The 16,661-nt window shown below is 36.8% G+C and overlaps 1 protein-coding gene across 10 annotated transcripts in view; it reads left to right on the top strand.

The window, feature by feature from the left end:
* The window catches only part of LOC134789924 (potassium voltage-gated channel subfamily KQT member 4), a 76,404-nt gene that overhangs the window by 23,728 nt on the left and 36,015 nt on the right, over positions 1-16,661 (top strand). The gene's annotated exons all lie outside the window — the stretch shown is intronic.

Genomic DNA, 16,661 nt, shown 5'->3' with positions numbered 1-16,661 from the left:
CCGCGAAACAAGAAAATCTATATTTCGTTATCTAACCTCTCTATCACTCTTGCATATTCGAGCGATAAAAAGGCAGATAACTAAATGTCGATTTTCGCATTTCCCGGTAGGCCCTTGTTAACAAACCGCCTTGATGCATCAATGTCATATTTTATTGTCTGTGAAAATTTGACAAAAAACAGTTTAAGGCACAGTATGTACCTATAAGTTACTCTATGGTTTACTAGAGGAGCTAGTGCTGCACTCTGGCGGTAGAACATTGCAGTAATACTCCCTATTACTGATTGGACAACATCATTTTTCTCTAAATAAACATCAACGGTATTAACAAGAAAATTTTGTTCATTTCTGCCTAATTAGGATAATAGTTATACTACCGGTACCTATGCGTGTTTGCAGCGACAGAGTAATATACGGAGATATTAAATTTCACGAGTTCACGACCTGCAAATAAACCAGCTATAATTACTAACAGTTTTCGCATCAGAATCCCATTAAGAGGAGATAAAGTGGCACCTACTTAATTACTAAATCGAGTTCAAACAGAGTTTGTAAACAGTCAGTAGGTAGAGTTAGACCAAGCTAAGTTGGCAGCGATTTTGATAGCCCAGACTGTGTAAGTGTTAATTTATACGTCAAACTTCTATGTAATCATGACGTTTAAACAACACTTGCACACTGGGCTATCAAAATCGCTGTCAGTTGGTTTTCACTCACTGCCACTTTTTGTCAGATGGTTTTTATTATTATTTTTAAACTTTTTCTCAAAATTATATAAAGGTAGTTAAAGTTAAGTAAACTATTTATACAAACTAATGGTATTAATGAATCTGCGACGTAACAACCGACAAACTTTAAGGAATACATTTTAGCTGATATTTATAAACCTTAGGCTCCGTTACGTTTTTTTTTCGAATACCGAATAGGTCAATTTAAAAAAAATTGGCGGTTGTCGGGCCATGCTCAGTACATGGTTCCGTAGTTACCATTCTGTCAGAATAAGCTAAATGGGGGCTATTAGTATCACGTACATTATATACCAACAAGCAAAAGGGAGTACTTTCGCAGCGCTTTGTACCTACGTATTTTTACTAAGACGAGAAGACTTTTTGTAATACTTAACTCAAAAACGGTTGGACCGATTATGTTCGCTATATTTTTCATTGAAAGATAGAAATAATATTTTGACGCTAGAGATGTAGGTAAATAGAGACCTATGAATGAAAATCTTTATTTCAGGCAACTAGTGGCCCATACACCATACGTACCTTAAAACTAGCATACTTATTATAAAAATATATTACATGCATACATATTATAAAAATATATTTTTTCTATGTCCAGCAGTGGACTGAAACGGGATGATGATGATGATGATGTAGGTAAATTTATAATCTTTGGAACAGTTTATTAGATTTTTATTATATCGATAAGTCAAGTTATATGTACTTAGTATATATGTATATGTATATATTTTTTATTTAGACAAATCGAACTTAACGGAGACTTAAACGTCTAAACTTAAATTCCTATAAATTATAAGTTTTGTTAATTATTTCTCAGTTTCTACTATTACAACCTCCCCGTCTGAGGGACATTTGGGAGTTTCACCCAAATCGCACCCCTGCGGTTGGGTGCTCATAAGTGCTATAACCATACTATTCTAACTCGCGTATGCTGTGGACGTCACGCACATGTGTACAGGCCTTTATCTTGAATTTGAATTTTGCTGACATACTACATTTCTACGCAATGAACACGTACGTAGACTTACATACACGCCATGTTATATATATATATATATTTTTTTTTTTTTAAATCATTTATTTACATACAATATATATACAGTGGTACTACTAAACTAAATTAATAGCTAGCTTAAATCTAAAATAGGCCCTTGAGGCATTGTACCAAGGATGCTGGCGGCATTTCCTCGCTGTATCGCAATGCTGATACGTTGTGCGAGGTAGCCGCCAGCTCTTCGGTCACCAGTTACGTCAACCAGACGCTTCGCGATTTCTGCGAACAACTTATGCGCGCTGGGACCCCATGGACCTAGAGTTTCAACTCCAAATGGTACAAAATGGTACTCTCTACCGAGGCTCTTATATTTGTTACGTATATTATATATTTAGTTCAAAATAATAAAATAATGTTTTTCTTTATTTGGTTGAATTGTATGTTTTGGACGTGAAAGTGTATGCTATTGTTGAAAACTAATACGGGTCTTGTCAAACGATTTTTTGATATAAGTGATTGTCTGAACCGTGGGTCCAAAAACATAAAAATAAACTGGTCAAGTGCGAGTCGGACTCGCGTTCCAAGGGTTCCGTACATTGCCCAAGTTTTAACAATGTATTTTTTTATGTGGTACGTGAATGAAATGGCTTTAAAAAACCTGTAGGGCTCGGATCAAAAATTAAGTAATTAATTTCTAATAGGTTTTCCTGTCATCTAAAGGTAAAGACCTATTTTGTGTATTTTTTTCAAAATTTTAGACCCAGTAATTTCGGAGATCAAAAAAAAGGGTCGGACAGACAGACGCACAAGTGATCCTATAAGGGTTCCGTTTTTTCCTTTTGAAGTACGGAACCCTAAAAATTAGGAAGCTTTATCAAAGACTCACAACGACAAACTATTTTTTTTAATCATGATCTCAATAAATAAAAAATAATCAGTTAAGCCGTTTTCTAGGTTTTGCAAAAAGAACACAGTTTCTACTAAAACCCTATTTTAATAGGAAAGGGGACGACTCCATACAAACATAGTCCTCCCTCTATACAAATTTCGTCTTAACTCTAGCCTATTGTGACGAACGGGCGACTACGGAACCCTACTTTGCTCATCCGATATGCTCTTGGCTGTTTGTTTTTTAATATTCATACTAAATTAGTTAGGTATATAACGGGCACGTGAGCAGATTATACAAGGTATACAGTTGCTGTATTTCTCAATTAAATATAAATCGATCTGATAAGTAAATTCCAGCGATCTTCCAACAAATTGGCCAAATACTTTACCCAATTCACCGCGTACCAATTTCATTGGTTGTCATTGTTGTTCACAAAAAATGTCTAGAATAATCAGTGACGCGGAAATCAAATTAATTTTGTATTAAGATCCGCATCGGGCGGGATTAGGCTATCAATTTCCCCGATATCACAGAGTTTTGGGAGGCGCAGAGTATCAGTGTCAACAATTCGTTACCTTATCGCCCGATAAAACGGAATTAGACGAACCGAAATCAAGGGATAGCAATATTATCTACTAATATTTGAGATTTGCAAATTCACCTTTTCACGTTTGTTACCTGATGAGACACATATGGATTATAATAGGTACGGTCAGCCAAGAAAGTGGTCTACCACTTTTCGACTCTATCAAGCAGATGATATAGTCGAAAAGTGGTAGACCACTTTCTTGGCTGACTGTACAGAGCATCAGCCCTAACGAAAGTATAATAGGAGGGCTTGATACGTATGGAAACGTCATACTTAGATCTTCCTATTAATATTTATGTGTAGTTATAGCAGGTTATGTGTAATCAAAAGACATTTGTGGTCTGAGGTGTAATAATATAATTACCTACCTATCAATAGAACGATTTCAGTAAAAAAATGTAAGGAGTAATGCACATCGAGTAGTATAATATTTTATATAAAATTAATTAGCTACCTATATAACTTCCATCTTCCCTTTGATAACAACCTTCTATTATTAGATTGTACTGAAACTAGCACAAGTTAGGTTATTATACTGTATATACCTACTCATACAACGCAGCCAGCTTTAGGTATATGAGAAGGCGCTTTGTAGCGTTGTGTTGTACCTATTCTAACAAGAGATGGGAAGAAATTACGCTTGTGAGCTTGAAAGTGATGCGGGAGGGACGCAAGCAACCCGCGCCTCTCAAAACAATCGTTTGCACATCAAAGAACCGTTACGGCTAAATTTGCACACGATTCAATTAACGTCAAGGGTCATTTGGAAAAGTTTGTACGCTCCAAGTACCCTAAGCGTGAACGTTTACACTCTGCGAGATTGTAACCGCCCTTCTATAGTAACCATGCTAACCTTCAACATTGATTGGTAAACCTGATTACTTTAAGGGCTTCATTAACGGAGCTATGTGGATTAATTCCAATGGGTTTGCTCGTTATTTCTGTTTCTGGCAACGTAACGCAGGTGTAATTTATAGGTAGGTAAGTGAAGACGAGTGTTCATGTAGACTTACTAAAACAGGTCGAACTATCCACATGTAGTAACTTACTAAGATAGCAACACGAAACGATCACAAAAACGTGGACCGATATTTCTATAAATTGAAATAGTACAGTAAGTACATCTAATACGGGCAAAAAATTATACCAGTTTTAAAAATCCGTGTAGTCATTCATCATCAAGCTTTTTTAAGTTACTAAATAATATCTCAATAAACTTCTTAGGTCCTATGCTAACCACCGTTTAAATATTCGCCAATACGGGCCAATATTATATCTTTCATTTAGTGATGTGCCTGCAGTGTGTTAAAAACTAGCAATCTAATGACAAGTTAGCGACTGGGCTCCTTTTTAGAGTTCCGTACCTCAAAAGGAAAAAACGGAACCCTTATAGGATCACTCGTGCGTCTGTCTGTCCGTCTGTCACAGCCCATTTTCTCCAAAAGTGCTGGACCAATTAAGTTAAAATTTTGTAGACATATGGAAAAATTTAATTTTAAACATGGAGGCTACTTTTGGGGGGTAAATCAGAAAATTAAAAAATAATGTTTTTTAACCATATCGTGTTACATATCAAATGAAAGAGCTCATTTTGAAAATCTCAAATATTTTTTTTTATAATTTTAAAATAAATAGTATCGCACCCCCCTTTATCTCCGAAACTACTGGGTCTAAAATTTTGAAAAAAATAAACAAAATAGTTCTTTACCTATAGATGACAGGAAAACCTATTAGAAATATGCAGTCAAGCGTGAGTCGGACTAATTACTTAGTTTTTGATATGACCCCTACGGGTTTTTTAAAGGCAATTCACTCGCGTTTCACATATAAAAAATACATTGTTAAAAAATGGGTAATGTACGGAACCCTTGGAACGGGAGTCAGACACGCACTTGACCGGTTTTTACACTCAATTTTAATACTAAAACACGAACAATAACGAGACTTAACTAACTAGATTTAACGAAAGCATTAGCGTAACGTAGTCTAGTCTTAGTTCTCCACTTGATAGTGCATAGAATACCAAGTACATTAGCTAATAACCGTTTAGATGGAATGGAAGTGATTGAGTATGAGTCTGATGCGACTAGCGCTGCGCTACACGCAACCTGAATACGTACTATACAAGCACAAGCTAAATGCCTACATATCTACAATTCAGTTAGTTGGGAGAAGTGTTTCTCGCTATTCCACGCTGCCGAATGAGTACATTTCAGAGCGGCTAAACGGGCCTTGGCGTTGAAAACGGCGCTTGCGACGACTTTATGGAGTGCAGATTTACAGAGTTTTTTCAGAAGAAACAAGAAGGGAGAGAATTAAGTGACACAGAACTAAAGATCCCTTGCGGCTCGTTTTTATGACAACTTTACCGAGAGAGCGCCGAATTGAATATGTACTCGGCTCTCAGTTCCGCAGTTCCGAGTATTTGTACATAATATATATATTTATGAGATGTTCTGTTTTGTTGTGATTTAATTAATAAGTTTATTTTCGCCACCACTAGTAGTCCCCTACGTGTTTTTACACAATCGATTAATATGTTCGTAATAGTTTTCAATTTGTCTTCATTAAGCTTTACTGTCATGTTTTCTTTTTTCATGTGTTTTGGAATCACGGTTCAAAAGTTAGAGGTTAGGGGACACTTTTTTAGACCTTGGGATTATTTCCGAAAATATTAAGTTCATCAGACAATATTTTTTCAAGATCCTTATTTCTTTTGAAAGATTTATCCAGCGACACCCCACCACTGGAGAGTTGACGCGTAATCCCCAAGAAAAGATTAGTTAAGTAATAGCGTAATTGATAATATATTTAGGTACCTACCTTTCAATTAATAACTTTCACTGAGGTAGGCGAACGGTCATGGCGAAACTAGAGGTAGATCAGGGTTCCTAGTTGGCTATGGAACCCTAAACGATATCTACTACTAACTCTCAAGATTATTGAAATCCACGGCATGTACGAGTAATTTAATTACTGTGTCATTTATAAAAATATATTTACAAGAATGACACTTTTTTCGATCCAACCTTAGCAAGTCCCATTAGCGAGCCTGATCGTTTTCTTGCATAACCATGCTGAGTAAGCGTTGCGGGACTGGGCGCAATTTCCTCCGCGACGGGGCAGGGGCCGAACATAAGGCGGACCCGATGTCTACACAATTGGTTCATGTTAAAGTTGCATGATCACATTGCAGAGAATAAAGCGGCCAGTCCGCCGTATTTCTCGCTCTTTTGTATGGACACTCCGAAACAGTTGAGTGTTACGTTAGTAACAACCTGATTATAAACTTGTACTCCGGAGCTCATATCGTAGGCTACATTGTTCAACATGTTCTTTTACTATGATATTTTCAATTTTTCACTGAGCAAAATATTACGTACCTACACAAAATAATAATTAATTATCGTATTGTAAGTAGTAATGCTCTCCAAACGCCCAAGGACAGAATAGTATGTTGTATTTTTGAAGTGAAAACTTCTTTAGCGGCGCTGTGCACTTTTTGAGGTGGGGAAAAAAATGATAAACTGGAGACAGCGTAAGGCGTAACGCGTAACGCGTAAAGCGTCTCTCCTCTCTTTCTACCGCGCGGCGAAAATGTATGCCTGAGCCTGCTGTTTCGTTTTTATTCACCAAAGAACTTTAGTCATAACGTATCATAATCCGGTCAATTATTTAAAACTGGACTTTTATATTAAGCAATAAAGGTCAATGTTCTAATCTTGTACGGGCTGAAATACGAGGATCTCACAGTTACATTCTAAATTTATATCACTCAAATATAATTAAATAAAGCTACATCTTGATGAAATCGCTAATAAAAGTGAACTCTAGTACTGGTGAATAAAACTCAAAATATCATGACCAAATATATTTAGATGCGAGGTCTGCAAGGTAACAATTTCTATTCGAATTTTAAACAATTAACGCTACAAATTTGAATTTCGAATTTTAAACACGCTCACTGACCAGCAATTTCGGAACTAAAGTTTTTCAATAGAAAGGAGGATGGGTCAATTATACATAGCGCTGCAGACATTTTGGACTAGTCATTGAGTTTTCACTTCTGTCGGCACTCCCGGAGTGCAACCCGTTGTTTTTTCTACCAACAATATGTACAAACAAATCCAAGAAATAATTCTACATAAGTACCTTTCTGTACACAGAACTCTCTTACTTATTCCTGTTTCTACGTTCTAGTTAATGTAAGTACTAATACTAATCTGACTGTTCAAAACTACCGTAATCTAAATGCACATTTATCAATACGTCACATCAAATACGATTGTTTCTAGCCAACATTTAAGGTCCAGTAGGTTCAGAAAACGGATTTAAAAAAGGCGTAGCGCTTTATTGCGCTATTATTACAATACGTCTGCCATAAAAAATAGTAAACCTGAGGCCTTTCTCTAGGGACTTCAGCAATTCGAATTCTGAGTTTTTGACTTTCGCTCGACAAAAAACTATAATAAATTTTGCACAAACGCAAAAACACATAAAATTATTTTTAAAAATGAGCAATACTGCAGCGATAATTATTTTTATTTTTAAAACACCCCAAAAAATAAATTTAAGAAACATGATATCCGCGCTCCCGAGCACGCACTTCCATCTCGCTCACGTCACGCTTAAGCTCAGTGAGAGTTAGAGAAGAATACGAATTTACTGCACCTTAACTAAAAATATTTGGACTTAATCTGACCCTTAAAAAGCTTGTCGTTATTTTAGAAACCATAAATCTCCTTATCGGGTACGGGAATCGTAACTACGAAAGTTAAGTAAACCACCATAACGGTTCGAAGGGTGTATTTTCATTTGTCAGGGTTTGATGTTTCCAAGGTCACGTGGGGCGGGGACAAATGGGAATACACCGTTTAAAATAATTGATATATCTACTGTTGTTTAGACAAGAGGTACCTACTGGCAGTTTACCTTCCTCCGTAGAAATAAGTTAAATCTCGTATTATTCACACATACATAAACGAGTACTTATATAAATAAATAAGAACGCTTCGTTTACTGAAGGAGCGAGTAAATTCGCAAATATAGAAGGGGCGTAAAAGGAGTTTGGGTCCCTCCGCCGTTTTCTTCGCCTTCGATTAAGAAACCGCATAACGCTAACAAGGAAAGGGGATTTTATCGAAAACAAGTTCTACATCACAACCGGCAGGCCTGCAGAATTGTCAAAAGTTTTACCATATATTTTACCATGTCCAGCCATGTGAGGCCGCCGTTTTATGACAAAGTTTGTCAATGTATTCAAGGAACATATTCGGAACATTTTAGTCATTCAACGCAATTTTAGGCACATCCACATCACACAATAGCTGGAAAACGGGCTAGGTATTTTGTTTCATCGGTAGCGATAATCACAGCGCCACCACTCAATCCTGCATGCGGTCGGTAGCCTGCGGTTTATAAGGCCCCATTTAGACGGATCAAGAACATGCATGCGATTTTCGTTACGTTGCAGAATTTGGTCGATCGACTGAATTCATTGTAGTTCATTGTACCCTGTAGCAGGGATGTTGCGGATTTTTTGACATCCGCGGATGCGGATGCGGATATTTAAAGGCACACATCCGCGGATGCGGATGCGGATGCGGATGTCAAGATTAGGTACTTAAAAAACGTCAAATATTTCATTTAGTAATTTTTATAAAAAAAAAACTAAACGTTTAGTATTTGAGCAAGAATGTAGGTGCGTTATATTTAATAAACAGTAACTTGGCCGACTTTTCTGGATCTAGACGATTTCGTTATAGGTAATGACGACATTACCTAGCACTTACGCCGCCGCTAAGACGTTCCTGTACCGACTTGTTCGACATCCGCATCCGCATAAGCTCTGCATCGATTTTATGCGGATGCGGATGCAGATGCGGATGTTGAAAATAATGAGGAAAATAATCCCTGCTCTGGTATACACCCACTTGCCAGAATTTCATTTGCCATAATAGTCAACAGCCATTATATTGTTTCCCATAATAACATATGCAATACTTATTGTTTACTATATTAGTCACGTGCCAGAAACTTTGTTTCCCATAAAATCAATTTCAATAATATCATTTGTCATTATCATTGTAAGCCATAATTATCACTAGCCATAATATAAATTGCCATTCAAATTGCTTCCCAGAAATTAGGTTAGGTTAGGTTAGAACTGTGACCTCCTACAAAATAAAACGGCTACCAGAAAGTAGGTTAGGTTAGGTTAGAACTGCGAACGAGCGAGCGAGCGAAGCGAGCAAGCAAGACTTTCCGGGGCACTCCGACTCGGATAGGTTAGATTCAGAAGTCTTCGAGAACTTAGACTTCGATGTTAGGTCTTTTTTTTGCGCGCCTTGCTCCGGCTCTTATGATTCGGTTAAGTTGTGTTCTAATGTATGGGGAAGACAAACAAATTATAGCCAGCCTTTTATGAATGTAGTATGATACCTTTGGGTATGGTCTTATGCTCTTAAACGATCTGCCGGATGCTGTCAACGTCGGCGAAGTGTTCATGTACGCGGACGACGTAGCAGCCGTTGTAACCGCGGAGAACCTGGACCAGTTGGAAGTCCAACTAAATGTCACAGCCCAGCAGATTCTTAACTGGTGTACCATAAACGGACTGCTGTTAAACCTAACAAAAACTCAATTTATACAGTTTGATATATCAGGCAGGAAACGACGTCCGTTAAACATACACCACCAAGATACTACCATCAACCAGGTGGCAACCACGACATTCTTGGGCTTCCAACTCGACCAGGGCCTGACGTGGGAAACACAGATAAGCGCGGTATGTGGCAAGCTTGGCAAAGCCTGTTTTGCACTGTCGAGGTTAAGCCAAACCTTACATAGCCAAGCGGTGCGCACATGTTACTTCGCGAGTATACAAGCGATTGTTCAATACGGTTTAGAGTTCTGGGGACGAGCTGCGGAATGGCAGCGCGTGTTTCGACTACAAAAACGCGCCGTGCGCACACTAGCCCGCGCTAGATACGACGACAGCGCTAGACCACACTTCATAGCACTCGGGATCCTAACACTACCGTCTCTATTAATTTTTCAAATAGCTGTATTTGCTAGGGAAAACATGTCGCAGTACGGCAGGCGACGCGATGGATCTGCCTGGGTCACCCGAAACGCGCACTTGTTAAAAACAATTTCCCATAAATTAAAAAAAACCGGAAAGACTATGCATGTTACTGGTCCGGTAGTATACAACAAGCTGCCAATCTCCATCACAGAAGCGGTATCGCTTAGTTCCTTTAAAAAAAGGCTTAAAAACTGGCTAGTCAAGCAAAGCTTTTACAGTTTTAAAGAATTTTTAGACTATAAAAAGTAGTGTAATACATATAGTGTAATACAACAATATGGTGTAAATAATAGATGTAAGATGTATAGAAATATGTGTGAAAATTGTGACTTGTAATGCCTTATTACCAATAAATTATGTCTATGTCTATGTCTATGTCTATGGTGCTTTACCCACGCTAGCGTCCCCTTCCCTCCCCCTGCCGCAACCCCCCCTTTTTGCATGAAATATGTCCCGGTTGACGGTTTTTATTAATTTTTGAGAAAAGTATTAGAATTAGGAATAAAGTGTCAAGGTAAGAAATAATCCTTAATAAATTCTAAACAAAAAAGGTTATATGCAACTTTTTGGTAAGACTCACCATATTCATGTATTAACTTGTTCAAGTTCAATACAACATAGTACGTGATAGTACTGAAAGAAATCTTATACGGAGAATAAGCTTGCAAGGTTATTCTCCGTGTAGGATTTCTTTCAGTACTATGTATTACGTACTATGTTATATTGAACTTCAACAAGTTTTTCAACGGTTAAATTTTGTCGAAGTTCATCTAGCTATAACATGAATATGGTGCGTCATATCAAAAAAATGAATATAACCTTTTTTGTTAAGAATTTAATAGGGATTATTTCTTTTATTGACACTTTTTTCCTATATTGTATACTTTCCCCAAAAAATGAAAAAAACTGTGAACCGGGACATATTTCATGCAAAAAGGGGGGATTGCGGCAGGGGGAGGGAAGGGGACGCTAGCGTGCGTAAAGCACCATACCCAAAGGTATCATACTACATTCATAAAAGGCTGGCTAAAATTAGTTTTTGAAAAACACAATTTGACCGAATCATTAGGGCGAAAGCGACTGCGTAATCGTAATCGTATGCCAGAATTATAGTGACAGGTAGGTAGGTAGGTATTATAAATAAAAACAATTTTAATATATTTAGTAACCATTATTTAGTATGGCGTTTAAATATTCTATTAAATAGTATTATTACAATTAATAATATGGACAACAACACGTATGGCACTCGTACGTTCTGGAATCTAATAATCGGGTAAACAAAGAGTCACTTCATTTTTATGGTAAACAAACAATTCGGGCAAATGAAATGCGGGCAAATAAAATTCGGGCATATGAATATTATTTTATATAATTTTCGGACAAACAATAGACAACCCCCTGCTCTATAGTTACGAGTACTTAGCAATGCATCGAATATTGCTTGCAAGTTCTCGCGCCGTGCAAATGGGGTTTAATTTGCATGAGCTGATTTATGTCATTCGATAATGACGTGGATGCAGTGGTTTAGAGGTAATAACTTTTGCGACATTAATCCTCTCTAAGCTTTACACCTACATTAAAATAGGTTTGATGGTTGATGAATGCGCGAAAACGCATTACGCTTTACTATCTACGTTTTTATATTTGGTTTTATTGCATAATGTCAACTTCGGCAGTATTAGCTTACATATACATATTATTTAGGTTCAGGCGGAGTATGTCACTTTCTTAGGACGTCACATTCTGAGGACGTCACATTCTGAGTTCGTCACTTTCTGAGTACGTCACTTTCTGAGAACGCCACTTTCTGAGTACGTCACTTTCTGAGGACGTCACTTTCTGAGAACGCCACTTTCTGAGTACGTCACTTTCTGAGAACGCCACTTTCTGAGTACATCACTTTCTGAGGACGTCACTTTCTGAGAACGCCACTTTCTGAGTACGTCACTTTCTGAGGACGTCACTTTCTGAGAACGCCACTTTCTGAGGACGTCACTTTCTGAGTACGTCGCGTTTTTTAGCATAGGTACGATTTAACAGTATAATATACCTGCACGAAAAATGTATACTGCCAGCAACCAGATTAGCTGTTCGACATACGGTCGCTTTTATATCCTACATACCAATACCAATCTCTGTTTGCCTTACGCCTGACTGGTAGAGAATTCCATTTGGCAAAACGTCCTATGTTTCGTGCAATAAAGTGAAAAATAGAGAAATAAATAATAAAAAAACAAGCTAATTATGTTTAAATCATTATTTAATTCAGAATACTTAGAAACTACAAGCACCAAAACATTTAGCCACAGATTGGAGTTAGGCCGGCAACAGCTTCGATTCAATACACATAAATGTTTCGCACAGTAGGAACCATGATTTTATCATTCGCCGCTGTGATTAGCTGGTGAAGGTATCATGGCAAGCTCGCTGACACCAGTAGAAGGTCATTCCCACATATTTACATTTAAACGGACTGCCGCTCCTTTCGGGACAACATTTTCTTCAACATACCGCGTCTTCTGTCATGTCTCCATAAACTCACGTCTTTTTTTCTGATGATAGTGTAAATTTTGGATATCTGCGTATAAAAATCAGCTCTTGCAGTTTTGGTTCAGACAATATTTCTTCTCGTGTCACCTGTGGAGAATAGGCGTCAAAGGATTTTTTCTTTATATCGGCAACGGCATATTCAGAATCAGCCATCAATCACTTCTGCGTATGGAGTGATCCATACTCTCATAGTTCTCATGTTCTGCATATATTTAATGTAATTTATTTGTTTGTTTTCTTCCTATATAGGTTACACGATTAATTTTTAAATTAATATAACATTGTACTTTTAGCCTGACAATAAAAATCTATCATGTCGCCGATTTGACATCGCTGATTTTTTTTCTATTTAAAATCCGAAACTACAAAAAGGTTATAAAGTTTGTCAAAGGACTGTCTCATTTCAAACATAGACAGAGATAAACATACTATCTTTGTCTTACACTAGTACTAGCACCCAAAAGAAAAGGATGAGTGTAGTTTTTATTGTTCTTATTTAATGACAAATTTGTTTGACCACTTACAGTCCGTTAACTCTCAGAATGAACTTCGTTTTTCGGGTAAAATCGGACGTATTCGCGTAATAGAAAATGACAGCGTCGTACTGATTTAGTTGCAACTTGCAATCCAACACTCAAAACTATACAGGATGGTCTATACCACGACGTCTAAATTTTTTTTTAGATTCCTCAATTCAATTATAGAATATGTATGTTAGCCGGTTTTTCGTAGTTTTCGAGTTATGAATTTTTGAACTTTTAACTTTTGTTAAGAAATTCCGGGCCCAACCAATTAATTTATTTAAAAAAACTATTGAACTTTTTTGAATGTTTCTTTTTATAACATAATCCTTTACAAACGACGCAATTGCTAAAAAAATCAGCATCCTCACTTGGCTGCGAGTTGGAAAAAAAGACAAAAGTCAAAGTTTTACGTTCAAGCAGGTCAAGTTTAGATTTTACCTAATTAAAAAAAAACATGCGAGTTCAACGACTTTTGGTTATTTTAGAAACTGCTAGTCCCTAAGTTTTTTTTTAAAGGTAAAAAAAAAGTGACAATAGTCATAATTTGACAGAGTCACCGGTCAAAGGAATCGAGGTGGAAAGTTCCCAAATTAGTAATCTGATAGCCCACGTAGTGAAGAATCTAAAAAAAAACAACGGGTTGCACTCCGGGAGTGCCGGTAGAAGTGAAAACTCAATGACATTGTAACAGTTTTTCGATCAGGTCACGTGTCCGTCTTACGTCTTACGAATCTTACGGTCACGTGACCTGTCGCGAGTTTAACATTTTTTCCCCATCACAAAAAATGCACAGCGCCGCTAAAGAAGTTTTCACTTAAAAATTTTGGACATCGAGGTTTGTACCACCCTGTATAGAGTAGTTAACACCACCATAACTAGTAGGTAAATATTTAGATTCATATTAAAATATGTGACTTTTAAGTACTGTATAATTATTTACAAATTAAATTTAAAATTTTTGTTTTAATTAATTTTTATATGTTAAAGTAAATTTTAATTAAAACTAGAGATTAAATAAAAAAAACGCAAACTATAAAAAATATACTTACCTACAAAAAAATATGCCTGTTATTATTACCACTCTGTATAATTTCAGCGAGAAGTAGTAAATGACGGTGTGACGTTCTGCTTTCAAATTCTGATTCTATTTTATTTAGATTATGCCAAAAAGTCAAATAGCAATATAGTCATCAACCAAATATTAAGCATAACGTCATTAAATTAGGGCTTGTTTTACATTGAGACAATAGGTATCCATAACTTCTTGCGAGTGAGTAAGAAAGCAGAACAACAGTATCACCTTCGCGTGCTACCGCCGATACCCGATGTATCTTTCTAAAATCCGAAGGTCATTCTGAGAGTTAACGGACTGTAGATAATATGTTGCGCTAGCTTCGACCCGCGACTTCATCTGCTTGGAAATATGATGATGATGATGATATCGTACCTATGCTAAAAAACGTGACGTACTCAGAAAGTGACGTCCTCAGAAAGTGGCGCTCTCAGAAAGTGACGTCCTCGGAAAGTGACGTACTCAGAAAGTGGCGTTCTCAGAAAGTGACGTACTCAGAAAGTGACGAACTCAAAAAGTGACGTACTCAGAAAGTGACGAACTCAGAAAGTGACGTCCTCAGAAAGTGGCGTTCTCATAAAGTGACGTACTCAGAAAGTGACGAACTCAGAATGTGACATCCTCAGAATGTGACGTCCTAAGAAAGTGACATACTCCGCCTGAACCATTATTTATTATGTAAGTATATATGTAGATTGTCCCTGTGAGTAACTAAATAAATATTTTCATTATGCACCTTAACATACTTAAATGTGATTTAAAACCCAACATTAATGTGCTTCTTATTTTATACTAACAGGATTGTATAATATGGATTCATGTTTCTGTATAAAATTGTTTATCTAGTCAATTAGTAGTAACACATGTCTGATACTGAGTCGCTACGACCCAAAATGAGTTAGTATCACAGGTGTGATACAAGGGCGCTTCACGGGTTAAAGTGAAAAGATACTTAGTATTGAAGAATTGTTGATTGATCCACGTTTTAATTGCTGGCTGTATGTGTCTATTATGCTGTTGCGGAAATATACCTATTAAGTATATCCAATCAACAAACATTACAAATAAAAAAATGTACGCAGTGAAGATAAGTAAAAGCGCGAAAAAAATATCCGAAATTTCGCATCGAATTCGATTAGCCTCCTACGAAATTAATGGCAAATGAATAAAAATGTCCAAAATATTTACTCTGTTTCAATTTCCTGCTTTCAGGAAAGTCGCCGTGGCGATTTATAGCACCAATTGAGTAGCGTAAAATCGCAAAACCTAAGTGTTTTCTATTATATAGCAGAATAGGTATATACTTAGGTATTCCCTACCCAATTGTAAATAAATTTAGGAAGTATGGACGTAACACGAATGGTAGTGTGTGATTCTGAATTGCGGTCGGCACACAAATCGTTGGCATGACAAAAGACAACTGAGCCGCAGCGAGCCCCGCCGGGGAAACGACTAGGTAATCGCCACAACAGACGACTGAACTAAACGTTTATGACGTAAACAGGAAGCGTAGATGTTTTCTCAAATAAGTTGAATATCTATATAGATATAATATGTTTGTTTCTATATTCATTTGATTAAATCTTTTAACTTTTTGATCCACTTCCCGGTGTTATATTGACCTGAAATTGGGAATAGTTCCGCAATTTTGATGACAATGCTAACATAAAGAAAGTTGATCTGATAAGGCAGTCGGAAGGTTGCCAAAGGAATTCTTCGTCATATACACGCAATCACATAGAGTTTGGCTCATTAGAAAGGTCTAGAGGAAGAGTCGACAAACGTGCAAAGGACAGAAAGTACAGTCAACAATAAAAGCAAGTATAAAAAATATAGGCACACTTTATTTTAAATTGTATTATAAAGACTGTACACGATAAAAGCAGTCTGCCCGATTCGAACTTTAAGATACGTCAGTTAATAGATCTAGAAACGATATGGATTAGATGTGTCAGTGTCAAAAGTGACTTTTTGTTTGAAGAAAAGTCAAATTTCACACTGACATATCCAATCCATATCGTTTCTAGATCTATTAACTGACGTATCTTAAAGTTCGAATTGGGCCGAGAGCATGCTAGATCTACATATAATATTTTTCCTTATCTTGTAAAATTATTGATTATTGTAGCACTTTTTTAAAACAAGAAGAATAATTACGATCTGTTTTTTTTTCTTTCTCATGTGCTTATGATACCTATGGGTGA

The sequence above is a fragment of the Cydia splendana genome, chromosome 4, assembly GCF_910591565.1.
Source record: "Cydia splendana chromosome 4, ilCydSple1.2, whole genome shotgun sequence".
Classification (NCBI taxonomy): domain Eukaryota; kingdom Metazoa; phylum Arthropoda; class Insecta; order Lepidoptera; family Tortricidae; genus Cydia; species Cydia splendana.
Note: the sequence above shows the minus strand (reverse complement) of the source record. Positions and strands in the feature narration are given on the sequence as shown.